We start from the raw sequence: 13,868 nt of genomic DNA, 5'->3' as shown, positions 1-13,868 counted from the left end.
CCAGGCTCCTGACACACCTCAGGTAGGAGGCTGGCAGGGAGGAGCTATGTGGTGCTCCCTGGGCCTCATAAAAGAAAGGTTGCCTGCACTCCCAGAAGAGGGCCTGGTGGGCCAGTGCTGGCCCTCACAGGGCTGTGCCCAGGCATTTCTGGGCAAGATAGAGCCTCTCAGAACTTAGTTGTCCCCTCCCTTGGCAAGGAATGTATGCTAAGCCCTCGGCACAGTATCTAACACCTGTGCTCAGTGGAAACAAAGCAAGTTGGACCACGCCTCACACCCAGCCCCTGGGAGTGTGGGGGCAGAAGATGTTTTCAAGGTCACCTGGCTGCCTGGGTGGAGGATGGGAGGTGTATTGGCGCACAAGCCACACCTTTGTCTGTGCTGTGCCACCCCTTAGGGTCCCAGAATGTTAGAGTTACAAGGATCCCTGAAGGCCACCCCCTCAAAACCCTCTAAGTCACAGATAGGACACTGATGGGGCACAGAGGAAGGAGGGCCAGCCCAATGGCTGGCAGTGCCCTGTCCTTCCTTCTCTAACCCCTCTGCCCTCCCCGGCTGCCTGCCTGGGCCTGTAACTGCACTTGGACAGCCAGGCCCTGCCCCAGTGCTTGGGCGTCAGCGGATGCCCTCTCCTCAGGGCTCTGCCGCTCCGCCCTGAAACTTCTTCCTCTCGGCTCACCCCACCCTCTCCTGAATGCCATGCTGCATAGCTTCTACCTCTTCTGGGAGCCACCTCGCTGTCGACGCCACAGAGTCCAAGCCCTGTAGTCTGGGGCCTGCTTCTCCTGGGCAGGATGGTGGCCCGGCAGAGCCAGAGTGGTGCTGGGCACAGGTCTCCCGGGGACAGCTTAGAGCCCAAGGAATCACCTGCTCCAGGCAGGCCAGCGGTGAGTTGACCCCAGCCTGGGCTCGTGGTTGAGTTTAGATTGAGCCCACCCCCAAAACAAAAAGTGGGGTATTTCCCCCTCACCTGAACCTGCAGGGGCACACCCATAACTGGTCCAGGCAAACGTGCTGGTCCAATTTAGAGTGGGGTCAGCAGTGCCTCAGTTGGAGGGGACAGCACCAGGAAAGGCCTGGTGGCAAGAAAGTCACCTGAAACCACAACAGATTCTGTTTGGCTAAAGTAGAAGATGCACAGAGGCATCACATTTTGTCCCTGCCCTTAAGGAATTGCTTCATTGTGGAGAGGGGAAATGTGGGTATATGGCAGAGAACACAAGGGAGAGAGTAAAATTCCCATAATTCAGAAGGACTTAAGAAGAGAGGATATGATATAGCTGCAATCTGGCAGGGCTTCTTGGGGGAGGTGGCACTTTAACTTTCAGGTCTTGTTGGAATATCCTCTCCTGTAGGACCTAGGTGCATGAGACACCCTCAGGGACCTGGAATGGTAAGTAGAAAAGAAATCTCACCCTCCCTCTGAGCTCTGAATAAAAGAAAGGTAAACCCTGTTGGCCCCATGTGTGCCAGGCAGGTGGGAGGTCCGTCCCTCCAGGTAGCATTCCCAAGATAACCTTGGAAGAGGCATTATTGTTTCCACTTTGCAGCCAAAGAAATTGAGGCTCAGAGAGGTGAGGTGATTTGCCCAAGGTCATAGAGCCAGGAGGCAGCGGAGCAGGGGCTGCACAGCCGGGTCTCCGTTGGACTCCAAAGACTGTGTGCTTTTCCAGCACCATTAACACCCTGTGGGAGACTCAGCTTCTGGCAGGTAAGTGGAGCTGCCCAGCAAGGGGTTGGTTCAACGGTTGGCACTGGCCATTGGAGGTGAGCGCTGAAGTGCCAAGCCTGCTTCTGGACATGACAGCTGCGCTTTGTGTGCTGGGCAGCTGTGGGCTGCAGCATCCGTGAGCTGGGGAAGGCTGGCTCCCTGCAAAAGACAGGAGCACAATTTGGCTCCTCTTAATTGATTTGCAAATGTACTGAAGAATTGCGGTAATTCCTTTAGATTTTACTCTCATTCAAATCTTAGACGTAAACATAATGAGAAAGGAAAGTCAGCACTGTATAATGGAGGAAGAAAAAGGTCTAGCATTTTATTTTATTTTTACCCTGGGCATAAGAAAAGCTAAACTCACTATGAATACCTCATTATTTGAATTTCAAATATTTCTCTCGAGTTGAGCACAAAAGGAAACTTAAAAAAATATTAACACACACTCACACATGCCTACCCCAAGCCATTCCTCCTCTCGAGTGTGTGACTCAGAATATCCTGGTTTAGGCTGTAATAGTGCAATTCGCAAGAATCAATCAGCCCCAGATAGATGTGTTTACTCAGAGCTGCTTAGAAAGGAGACCAGTCAAAAGAACATTAATATCTTAAAATATTGAAATGATCTTTACTGAAGAACATTAGCTATAAGCATTTAATATTTGGGAATTCTTTTGCTTGCCAAGTGTCAACTTCAGCTGAGCCCGGAGGTCAGGGTGGCGAGGGAAGTGAGGAGGTGGTTATGCAGAGGAAAGCCCAGCACACTGCAAGGAGCTCAGGAACTGAAGTCCTTCCTTGAGCCCCTCCCTCACTCTTCACAGGGCAGCTAGTAGGCAGTGTGGCGTGCAGGCTGGAACCATGGGCTCCAGCAGACCCAGGTGAAAGTCCCTGCTCTTCCAGTTTATTAACTGTGCCACCCTGAGTCAGTGATTTAACTGCTCAGGGCCTCAATTTCTCTATCTGTAAAATGGGATTAATAACAGTGTTAGGCAAAGGGTGTCCTTCTAACACACTTAGCATGGGATAGATACAAAGTTGGTCCTCAATAAATGCCAGTGATTCCATTGCCTTTTCTATAGAGTGGTCCTGTGTATCAGGTACTGCTGAGTGTGGGTGTAAAATGGTAAACCAAACAGACGTGGTACCTCTGCTTCCGAAGCTTATCACCTACTGGGGAAAGGGAGCAATCACAACATCAGCTTGCTCAGAAGCTGGCTGAGTCCACTTCTGAGCTGTGGCCTGGGCAGGTCACCTAACTACCCTGATTTTGACTCCTCATCTGTGGGGAGGAGACTGCCTGTGACCCAGGGAGGTTGTGAAAGCCGAGGAGATAAAGCCCAAGAAGGAGTTCTGGAAACACTAAGGTGTACTGTTGGGTAAAAGCAAGGTACTAGCTAAGGAAGGCTGTGTTCTGGTGCATTTAGCCCTTCCAGGTCCAGGACCCAAAGGGACTCAGGAGTGAACACCAGGGAGTCTTCTTCCTTCTGGGCCAGGTTTTCCAAGACTGGCCGGCTACAACTGCATGGCCTTGTGTGCAACATACTAGGTGTTTGCATGTCATTCTTCGGGTGGTGGGGGCTGACGGAGGCTTTAAAGTTGGAAAGCGACGGGATCAGAGTCCCCAGGTTTGGGGGCCAATTCTGACTCTGTATGGAGGGTGGGCAGGAGGAGTGACCCTGGAGGCAGAGGGCTCAGAGATAGGTGACAAGGACTCTGACCAGCTTTCATCTGAGTCACGTCTCCTCAGAGCCTTCTTCTCAATTGGCCTCACCCTCGGTTTGGTCCTCTTGCTCTGCTGAGCCCAGTTTTAGCAAGAATCCTGCCAAGTCATTTTAGTAAGACTCCCCTGCCTTTGATACTGAACTAAGTTTCTCTTCGTGGTTTTCTGTGCACACACAGACCCTCTCACCTGCCGCTTGGCCACCAATCCCCAGTTGCCTCTGCCGTGCTTGGAGTTGCACTCAGCCCTGCCCAGGAGTCTCCCCACCCATCGCAGTAGCCCAGATAAAATCCTTCTGGCCACTTTCAGCAAGTGTCCAGCACCATTTCACTTTGACACAGGGCAGAAGCCAAACTGAGCATGAGATGATGACTGAGAGACTGGAGAGGGGAGGACACGCTTCGAAGGTAGAATAGAAAGATCGGGCCAAGGAGAGGACAGAGTTGGGGACCCACGTGAAGCAACAGACATGTGGAATCTGGGAGGGAGAGTGGCTTTTGGGGTGAGAATACCAACTCTGGTCTTGGACTGTTGGATTTGGCCCTCTTTGCCTTTGGTGCAATCGTTCCCATGCGCTCCTTCCAGATACCACCCCTTTTGAGCTTCCCCACCCCACTCCCAAGATGACCACGGAGCTGCATCTAGGCCTGCTGTCTCTCAGCAGCTCCGCCTCCCCTCCCCCCCAAAATGGTGTGTGTTATTCCCTCAAGAACCTGCGCTTCTCTCCCTGTGTCAGGTGCCTAATTTAAACAGCAAATCTGGGGTAAGAGATGCATGCCTTCCTCCACTCAGCACATGTATTTGCATTTTAACGGGGACATTTAGGAAGGGACATTTAGGAGGTGCTTCCTTTACCCCGAAGAAAATGAAATGAGGTTTCAGAGGCCAGAGACTAATGGTGGAGGAAAGATTTAGAAAGTAGTGCAAAGAGCAGGGGCTTTGAAATCAGGCCAAGCTGAGTTCCACCAGGTTCAGGAGTCCTTACTCTTGGCCTGGTCGCTTCAGTGGGGGCACTGTTGCCTCATTTGAGGAGCTAACCTGCCATCCTTTGCACATTCCCTCACCTTTCTGGACCTCGATTTCTTCATGGGGAGGGGGCATCGTCGTACCTCCCTCAGGAGCAGGTGCACGAAACCTCCCTGTGACAGTGAGAGTCCCCTCTCCCTCCTCTGCAGCACACACGCTCTCGGGCCCTCTCCCTCATGGATAGCCACCTGCTCACTGTGTACCTTTCTCTCCCTTGACCTTTGTGTGTGCTTGGTGTTTGGTCTGAATCCCCAGTGCAGGCGAGTTCCAGCTGGCAGGACTTGTTTCTGAAGATGGACTGGAGAGGCCCACCCATGCAGCATTGCAGGCCAGGAGCAGAGGAAGCTGGGGTTCGAAGAAGGCCGCCCTATAATTAATCCCCTAGCTTTCTCACCACCATTGTCTCTTCCCTATTGAGATCGGCCAATTAGCAGTTCCGCACTCCTCCATGAGGCAGCCACTTATTAGCCAAGACAAAGGCCGCATTGATTCCAATTTGTCCTGAATTTGGCTGTCTCTGAAGTTAAAGATTGCATTCGGGTAGCAGCGCTGGGGAAGAAATGTAGGGGCAACATAAAAGAGAGTGCCTAAAATTAGTTGAAATAATTTTAGCTCTTTTGTGGATGACTAAACTAAATATAAACAGAAGAGAGAAGAAAAATCTTCATAATGTTAATTACCATAAACATTAAGTACCCAAAAATGAGGCATGCAATTTGTTTGGTGACACTCTGATAATTAAATCATTTTCTCCCATTGAGGCTCCTTGCAGGTTTGTGTGGAGCAGCGCTCTCGCTGAGTGGTTTTCTCTGGCCCCGCGGGATGCTCAAAATTCTGCGTCCCAGGTTTCTACACCCATGGATTTTCTCCAGTCCAGGTGAGCTGTGCTGTGTTATCGCTCACTTGAGTAGTCCTTCAAGTGATTTCTGGGTCTTGGGCCAGCCTGAGATGTTTGGGCCAGCCTGTGTAGTTGAAGGCCCGCACGTGAGAGATTAAATAAGAATGTACAAAACATAGAGCGTTGGGGTGTGTGTGTGTATGTGATTGTGTCAGTGCATGGCCATATTGTTCTGAAGGTGAGCGTGTGTGAGTGCGAGTTCATGGGCATGCCAGTGTGAAGGTGAGGTTGAGTGTGTGGAGGTGCCTATCTCAGCATCTATGTGTCCCGATAGAGCAGGTCTGTGCAATGGCATGGCATCCACATTTGAGTATCTGCAAGTCCTGCCTCTTTCCATGGTCTGTAAACCAAGGTCAGATCATAGCTTTGTTTCTTCTCCGTGGGGCAGCAGGCTCCGAAGGTGACCCCTAACAAACCCTGCCCTCTGGTATTTATACCACTCTGTGGTCCCCTCCCATGGGAAGTCTGGGCTGGCCTGTGACTCTTAACAAAGACAATGCAGAGAAGTGGCACTGTGCCATGTCCTGGCCTAAGCTTTAGGAAGTCTTGAAACTTCTTCTTCTGTGCTTTTGGGAGTCCTGAGCTGGCTGTTGTGCCGGAGACACCACGAGAAAAGATTACGTGGAGGAGAAGACCTGAGGCTCCACAGAAAGGGAGAAGAATCCCCACCTTTCATCCACTCCCATTAAGCACAAGGCATGTGAATGAGCCACCTTGCACATCCAAGCCCAGTCACGTCCCAGATGACTGCACACCCCGCTGACATTACAGGAGCAGAAGAACCTTCCTGCTGAGCCCAGTCACCCCTCAGAATCAGCTCTTAATAAAACGGCTGCTGTCTTGAGTCCCTGTGTTTTGGGGTGATTTGTTAGCCACTATAGATGATTAAAATACTTGGGTAACAGGTCCTCTCTCCATCTCTCTAGCCTCACCCAGGAAAGGGCTGCTGATCTGGGGTATGTGTGAGGGATTTGGGGCAGACAAGATACTGGAAATGGCAAGAGCCACTGCTTCTTACCCCACCCCTTCCTGTCCTCCCTGGGAGGAGGCTGGCTCAGGCTTACCTTAGTCTAGGTGAATGGCTGATGGATGCTGCCTGGTGTCTTGCCTGGCAGTCCCTGCAGAGCAGGGTTGCAGGCCTGTTGGAATTTCACCAGCATGCCACCTGGCAGATAGGCACCCGTGTGAGTGGGTAATTTCATCACAGAGGAGAGGCTGTCTGCAGAGTGCCTGGAATCCTGATGGGTGAGGCCACCCAGGGAACACATTTAACCCTGGGAGCATGGTGGCTGGGCCTCAGTGGTGCCCAAGCTTGGGTTCCCACCCTGGGATTCAGACCCATTTGAGGACTACAATTAGGAGAGAGAGAAATAGAGAGAAAATGAATTGAGGATCTACTTACACAGTGGTCCAAGGACCTCCTGGAAAAACTCCCTTTATGAGAAGAAAGAGATGATGGTAAAATTAGGAGGAAAAACATGAGGTTAGAGGTGTTTTCTGTGAGAGGGGTCCCCAGCAGAGCCCCTGGGCCTGGCTCGAGTTCTGGGGCTAGGAGCCTGAAAGGAGTGAGAGAAACCCTCAGTGGCTCTGATTTCTTAGGCTGCGAGGAGCAGAAGCCCACTCAAGTGGGCTTCAGCAGGAGAGGAACTGCGCTGGGCAGATGGGGGGGAAGTCTGGGGCGTGCAGGACCGGAATGCAGGTGGGCCTGGAGCCCCTCCACTCTTCACTTCAATTTCTCCCCTCTCTCTGCACGTCACCTTCCTCTGCTTCTCCCCACTCAGAGTCAAACATGACACCTCCCAGGCCTGGGGCTTATGTGCACGGTTCCAGCCTCCTGCAGAAAGGAAATGGCATTTGGCAATCCTCATTTCAGAGAGATCTGACTGGTTCCACTTGGTCGGGTGTCTCCCTTGACCCAGTCAGCTGGGGCGAGGGCACGGGGCCACAGTACCACAAATGTGATTCCATTTCCAGAGCACGGCGAGGCAATCCCTGACTTCCCGCTTCCTGACAGCTGTCCCCTGATCCACAATCACTGGGCCACTGAGCATTCAGGTCATGGTCTGCATGGGCCCATAAGTTTTGCTGCAATGGGCAGGGCTGGGACAAGAGTGACACTAGCAAGGCACCTAGAGAGTGAAGTTTAAAAAGCCATTCAGTCTGGGTATTGTGAGTGTGCCAAGCGGGGCCCTGCACCACCCTGAGCATGGGCACCTCCTTAAATTTTGCACCCTAGGTGTCTCATTTGCCTGCCTCTAGTCATAGCCCTGGCAGGGGAGTCTGCACCCCTGCCGCCCGTGGCACTGGTGTGCTGGACGCTGGCCCCCTCGGGGCAGGCAGTGGATACCCACAAGGTAGCACCTTGCCGTGGGAGGTGTAGATGGCACCTCTGCTGTGTGTGGGGTTGGCAGTAAAGGGGGCGTTGTTTCAATGAGTTGTAAGGAAGCAGAGGCCACATGGTGGCCTGAGTGCACATGAAGTGCTCCCGGGAGGTCCTAGATTTGTGGGGGGCCTAAGGTGGGATGGGGGATGGAGTTCTGGCGTGGGTGGAGGGCGGGGCCAGAGATGCCAGCTTGCCACTTACCATAATCTTGTTCTTCTATTTCAGGCTGGGGAAGGGGGGAGGCTTGGAAAACAGGTCACATCACTGTGATGCCCAGAGTCACGCTTCCCCAGGCCCACTGTCATCTAGTCGTCACACAGTCCTGGGCATGGACAGGCGTCATCGTCTCGCACGCGTTGAGGAGCAACCTGAGAGGGCCCAGAGGGCCACGCTGCTTACTCGGCAGGTTACAGTGTGGACGTTTAGGATTGGAAGGGTCCACAGAGCTCTGTTCAACCTCCTTTCTGTTCATGTGGGGAAACCAAGGGCTGGAAGGTTGACGTGTGTACTCACACTCACACGTTAAGCAATGGAAATAAACCTCACCGAATCTTCCTCTTTATTTTCCAACTGCTATCTATCCTGCACAACCCAAAGGAAACTCAACCAGTATACCTTGCATTTCCAAACTGGGGACAAAACCCTCCCAACCTGGTGTGTGGGCAGTTAGTGCCCAAAGCCTTGCAGGCTGTTTTGGCACCTGCACCAGGCTTCTTTGCCTGATTCTCCTCCCTTCCCCCACATCCTCCAGGCGGCTCTTTGATTTTATACGCAGCTCAGTCAGGACTTGGATCAGGTCCTGCTCAGCTAGAAGATTCCATCTCTGCTCCCTGTGGCCCCCAGGAGCTCTCTGCAATGTGAGAGAAAGCAGAAAGGCCAGCCAGGTAGCAGCATGAAGGACCCACCAGCAGTGAGCACCCTCTTTTGGCCCTTGCCCAAGCCCCGAATTCAGGCTCTCTGCCCGTCTTTGCCCAAGCCCTGGGTTCGCTGCCAGGCAACCACTGCATCTCTGAAGCTTGAACCTACATTACTGCTCTTTTAGAAAATGATAAATTTTAAAGCAATAAAATCTGCACATTAAACACTTCATGCTGGCTGCAGGAGCAATGGCTTTGCCAGGGGAGCTTCCTTTATCTCCAGGCTCTCGGAACTTCACCTTTAAAACACATTTGCAAAGGATATGCTGTGGGCCCGAAGGAGAAGCAAAGCAACACTCCTTTAAATAGCCCTTGGGTCAAAGAGGAAATCGCAACGGAGAGAGGGAAATACGTTGAAGCAGACATAAATGAAAATAGGAACAAGTCAAAACTTATGGGAATGCAGCTCAAAGAATACCTGGAGCTGGTGTTCTTAACCTGGGGTGAGAATTCAGGGATCCTGTGAACTGAGTTGAGAAAATAATAATATAGTTCTTTTAAATAACCTGGAGCAAGGTGGGGGGTGGGGAGTGGTGGGGAGAAAATGCAGACAACTGTAACTGAACAATAATAAAGTAATTAAAAAGTAAGTAAGTAAGTAAATAAATAAAATAACCTGGCGTAGAGACGTAGTTTTTCCTTCTATTAGGAATGTAGACAGAGGCCCATTGCCTTAGTCGTACGTGCGACACGGTCACCGATGGACATCACAGACATCGGATGGGCACTGTCCACCGGTTTCCGGATCCAGATGACTTACTCTCTCTGCCTCGGTCTCAAATGTGCACTCAGGCTTGTCTAGACACTGGTACACAAATGACAAGACTTTATGTTTTTTTATTGCTTTATGAGCTGTGTCAGCATAAGCACCGAGGAAAGATGCCTAGAATTTTGCCGAAGAGGAGGCATGGGCGAGATTTTCAGGTTGCCATGCATGGGCATGTCCACAGGTGTATCTTGCAAAGAGGCCAATTTACTCGATCATAACAGCAGTCTGAAAAGGTCTCAGAGGCCCTCTCCGTCTCGTTTACTCCTTTTTTAAAACCTTTTTTATTTTGAATATAGATTCACAGGAAGTTGCAAAGGTAGCAGAGAAAGATCTAGGGGACCCTTCATCCAGTTTCCCCATTGGTGACCTCTTACATGAATGTAGTACAATATCGAAATCAGGATATTGCCATTGATAGTGTGTATATGGTTCCATGTGATTTTTATTACGAGTGTAGCTTTGCGTAACCACCACCTCAATCAGGATTTGGAACTAGTCCATCACGACAAAGATCTTCCTTGTGCTACCTTTCACAGTCACACCCTTCCTGTGACCACTTCTACCCCCTGGCAGCCACTGAGTCAGTTTCCATCGTTGCAATTTTGTCATTTTAAGAATAGTGTATAAATGAAATCACCCAGTGTGCTGTATTGGTCTTAGCTCATCAATAACCAATGTGTAGCCAGGGCAGCCCTACGGTTCTGGTGATAATTGCCAGACACCCTTCATCTAGTCGTGTGACTGACAATGTGTTTATTGGAGAGTGTTTTTTTTTTTTTTATCCTCACCCGAGGACATTTTCACTTGCTTTTTTGGTGAGAGGAAGGGAGAGAGAGGAGCACCGATGGGAGAGAAACATCGATTGGTTGCTTAAATATGCACCCAGACCAGGGATCCCTGATGGACCGAGGATCCTAGCGTCCTGACTGGGGGTCGCACATGCTGCACCTCGATGGGGGATGAACCCCCAACCCGGGTACGTGCCCCGACTGACAATCTAGCCACAACCGTTCCATTGCAGGAGGATGCTCCAGCCGCTGCGCCACACGGGCCAGGGCTGAATAGTCATCTTTGATGTGGATGCCTCGCAATTCAAGCTTCGGTTGGGCAATTGCATTACAACCCCCCCCCCCCCACAAAACCCCCCAAAACAGCTGTCAGCATTTACATTATACCCCGTATGAGACTTTTTTTTAGATAATGTCCTTGAGGTCATCCACATTGTTGCATGTATCAACAATTTGTTCACAATATGGGTGTACCACAGTCTGTTTACTCAGGCGCCGACTGTAGGGCATTTTGGTTGTTTCCGGTTTTCGGCTGTGAACAATTATGTGTATATTTTTGTGTGGACATGTTTAATTTCTCTGGGATAAATGCCCAGGAGTACAAAGGCTGGATTCTATGGATGTCTGATAAAGTTTAAAAGAAACTTTCAATCTGCTTTCCAGATTGCTGTACCATCTTACATTCCCATCACCAGCGGAGAAATCTGGTTTCCCTGAATCTTTGCCAGCATCTGGCATTGTCGGTGTTTTTTTAACCCGCTTAACGGATGTGTAGTAACATCTTACTGCAGTTTTAATTTGCTTTCCCCGGTGGCTAGTGATCACTGAAGTTCATGCACTTATTTGCCACCTTACATTCTCTTTGGTGAAATGTCTCCTCATGTCTTTTGCCCATTTTCTAATTGAATTGTTTGTTTTTCATGCTGCTCGGTTTTTAAAAGTTGTGGTAAAATACACATATTGTAAAACTTACCATCTTAACGGTTTTTAAGTGTACAGTTCTGTTGTGTTAAGTACTTACACTGTTGTGCAACCAATCTTCAGAACTTTTTCATCTTGCAAGACTGAACCTCTTTACCTGTTAAACAGCTCCCCACTCCCCCCGCTTCAGCCCCTGGGAACCACCATGCTACTTGCTGTCTCTATTAATTTGACTATTCTAGCTAACTCATATAAGTGGAATCACATAGTATTTGTCCTTTTGTGACTGGCTTATTTCATGTAGCATTATGTCCTCAAGGTTTGTGCGTGTTGCGGCATATGTCAGAATGTCTTTCCTTTTTATGGCTGAATAACACTCGGTGGTAAGTACGTAACATACGGTGTTTACCCATTCATCCATTGACGGACACTTGGACTCCTTCCGTCTCTTGACTACTGTAAACAATGCTGCTGTGAACATGGATGTATGGATACCGCTTGGACACCCTGCCTTCAATTCTTGTGGATGTACACCCAGAAGTGGAATTGGTGGATTGTACTGTAGTTCTATTTTTAAGTTTTTGAAGGACTGTCATACTGTTTTCCATAGTGGCTGTGCCATTTTACACTCCCAACAACAATCACAGTGGTCTAATTCTCCACATCCTTGCCAGCACTTGTTATTCTCTGTTTTGGGTTTTTTTTTTTTTTTTGTAGTGGTCATACTAATGAATTTGAGGTGATACACCATTGAGCTTTGAGAGTTCTTTTATATTCTAGATACTAGTTCTTGGTGTGATATGTGGTTTGCAAACATTTTCTACCAGTTGTAGCTTTTCTATTTTTCCTCTTTACATGGTTCTTTTCAGAGCAACTTTTATAATCTTGAAGAAGTCCAACTTACTGGTTTCTTTCTTTCACAGATCATGCTCATGTCTAAGAACTCCTCAGTAAGCCCTAGGTACCAAAGATTTTCTTCTATGCTTTTGTCTAGAAGTTGTAAGAGTTCTGTGTTTTAAGTCTATGATACATTTGAGTTAATTTTAATAAAAGGTATTCAGTTTAGGTCAAGGACCATTTTTTTTTGCCTGTGGATATCCAATATCATTTGTTGAAAATGCTATTGTATTCATTTCTTTAGCCTATTAATATGGTGACTCATACTGATTGGTTCTCAAATATTGAACCAAACTTGCATGCCTGGAATAAGCTCCACTTATCATGACGCGTGATTTCTTTTATATGTTGTTTCACATATTTTGCAGCTGTTTTGTTTGGTGCGTGCATATTTAGGATTACTATGTATTTTGGTGAATTGACCCTTTTATCGTTACATAATATCTGTCTCTAGTAATTTCCTATGCTCTGAGTGTACCTAATCTGTTATTAATACAAGCATTCCTGCTTTCTTTTGATTAATATTTGCATGATATATCTTTTCCCATCCTTTCACTTTCAACCTGCCTATATTGTTATTTTATTTTTTAACTTTTGTATTCACTTTTCCTTTATACTTTTTAAAATTTATTTATTTATTTTTAATTTATTGTTGTTCAGGTACAGTTGTCTTGCCTTTTTTCTGTTGATATATAGTTAGATCATTTAAAAAAGTTCATTCTGCCAATCTCCATCTTTTATTTGGTGTGTTTAGATAATGTAATTACTAATGTAATTTAATGTAATTACTAATATGTTAGAACCTACATCTACTTTTTTTGTTTTCTCTTGTTTTTCCCCCCCTGTTTTCTTTTCCTGCCTTCCTGTGGATTACTTGAACATTTTAAGAATTTATTTTGAATTATCTATGATATCTTGAGTGTATCTCTTTGTATATGTTTCTTTAAAAAGTGGCTGCTCATATATATATATATATAAATATATATAATCTTATCATAATCTATAGTGTTAATGATTTTCAGTTTGAGTGATGTATAAGAAATCTTACCTTCCCTTGTATCCCTCTTTTTCTCCCCATCAGACAGTGTGATAATTTTTGCTTCACCATCAAATATAATTTAGAAAACTCAAGAGAAGCAGTCTATTTTATTCGCCCATATTTTTATTCTTTCCATTGTTTTTTTTCTTTCCCCCTGCCATCCCAAGGGTCCTTATTTTATCATTTCCCTCCTGTAGTCCCTCCTGTAGTCCCTTATTGACCTGTCTTCAAGTTTTAAGTTCCTTTAGCCATTCTTTTAAGGTGTATTTGTTAGCTACAAATTCTCTTAGTTTTCTTCCCTGTAGTAATATCTTGAGCTTTTCATTTTTGAAGGACATTGTCACTGGATATATATAAGTTTGTAGTTTGACAGCTGTTTTCTTTCAATGCTTGAAAAATGTTATGCCACTTTCTCTGGCAACCATGGTTTCCAATGAGAAGTTGCTTGTCATTTAAATTGTTTTTCTTCTATAGGTAAGCAATTGTTTTCCTCTGCTTTCCAGGTTTGTTTTTAGTTTACAGAAAATTTGGCTATATATACCTTAATGTGGATTTCTTTGGGATTAGCTTCTTAAATTCGTAAGTTTTTATCTTTTGCCAAATTCAGAAAGTTTTCAGTCATTACTTCTTTGAATATTTTTTCTAGTCTACTCTTTTCCTTACCCTCTTTGACTCCAATGACATGAAAGTTAGATCTTTTATTAAAGTTCCACACTCACCTGTGGTTCTGTTCATGTTTTAGTCTATTTTTTATCTGTTGTTCAGATTTGATCATTTCTATTGTTCTGCAAGTTTA

The 13,868-nt window shown here is 47.3% G+C and overlaps 1 long non-coding RNA gene across 1 annotated transcript; it reads left to right on the top strand.

Annotated features, from left to right (window-relative positions):
- The first annotated feature begins 627 nt into the window (after positions 1–627).
- Positions 628–6,195, top strand: LOC128780354 (uncharacterized). The gene is made up of 4 exons (XR_008426288.2): positions 628–887; positions 1,356–1,393; positions 5,222–5,337; positions 5,935–6,195. It is a non-coding gene; the product is annotated as an uncharacterized lncRNA (long non-coding RNA).
- Positions 6,196–13,868: the final 7,673 nt, after the last annotated feature.

The sequence above is a fragment of the Desmodus rotundus genome, chromosome 3 (assembly GCF_022682495.2).
Source record: "Desmodus rotundus isolate HL8 chromosome 3, HLdesRot8A.1, whole genome shotgun sequence".
Classification (NCBI taxonomy): Eukaryota; Metazoa; Chordata; class Mammalia; order Chiroptera; family Phyllostomidae; genus Desmodus; species Desmodus rotundus.
Note: the sequence above shows the minus strand (reverse complement) of the source record. Positions and strands in the feature narration are given on the sequence as shown.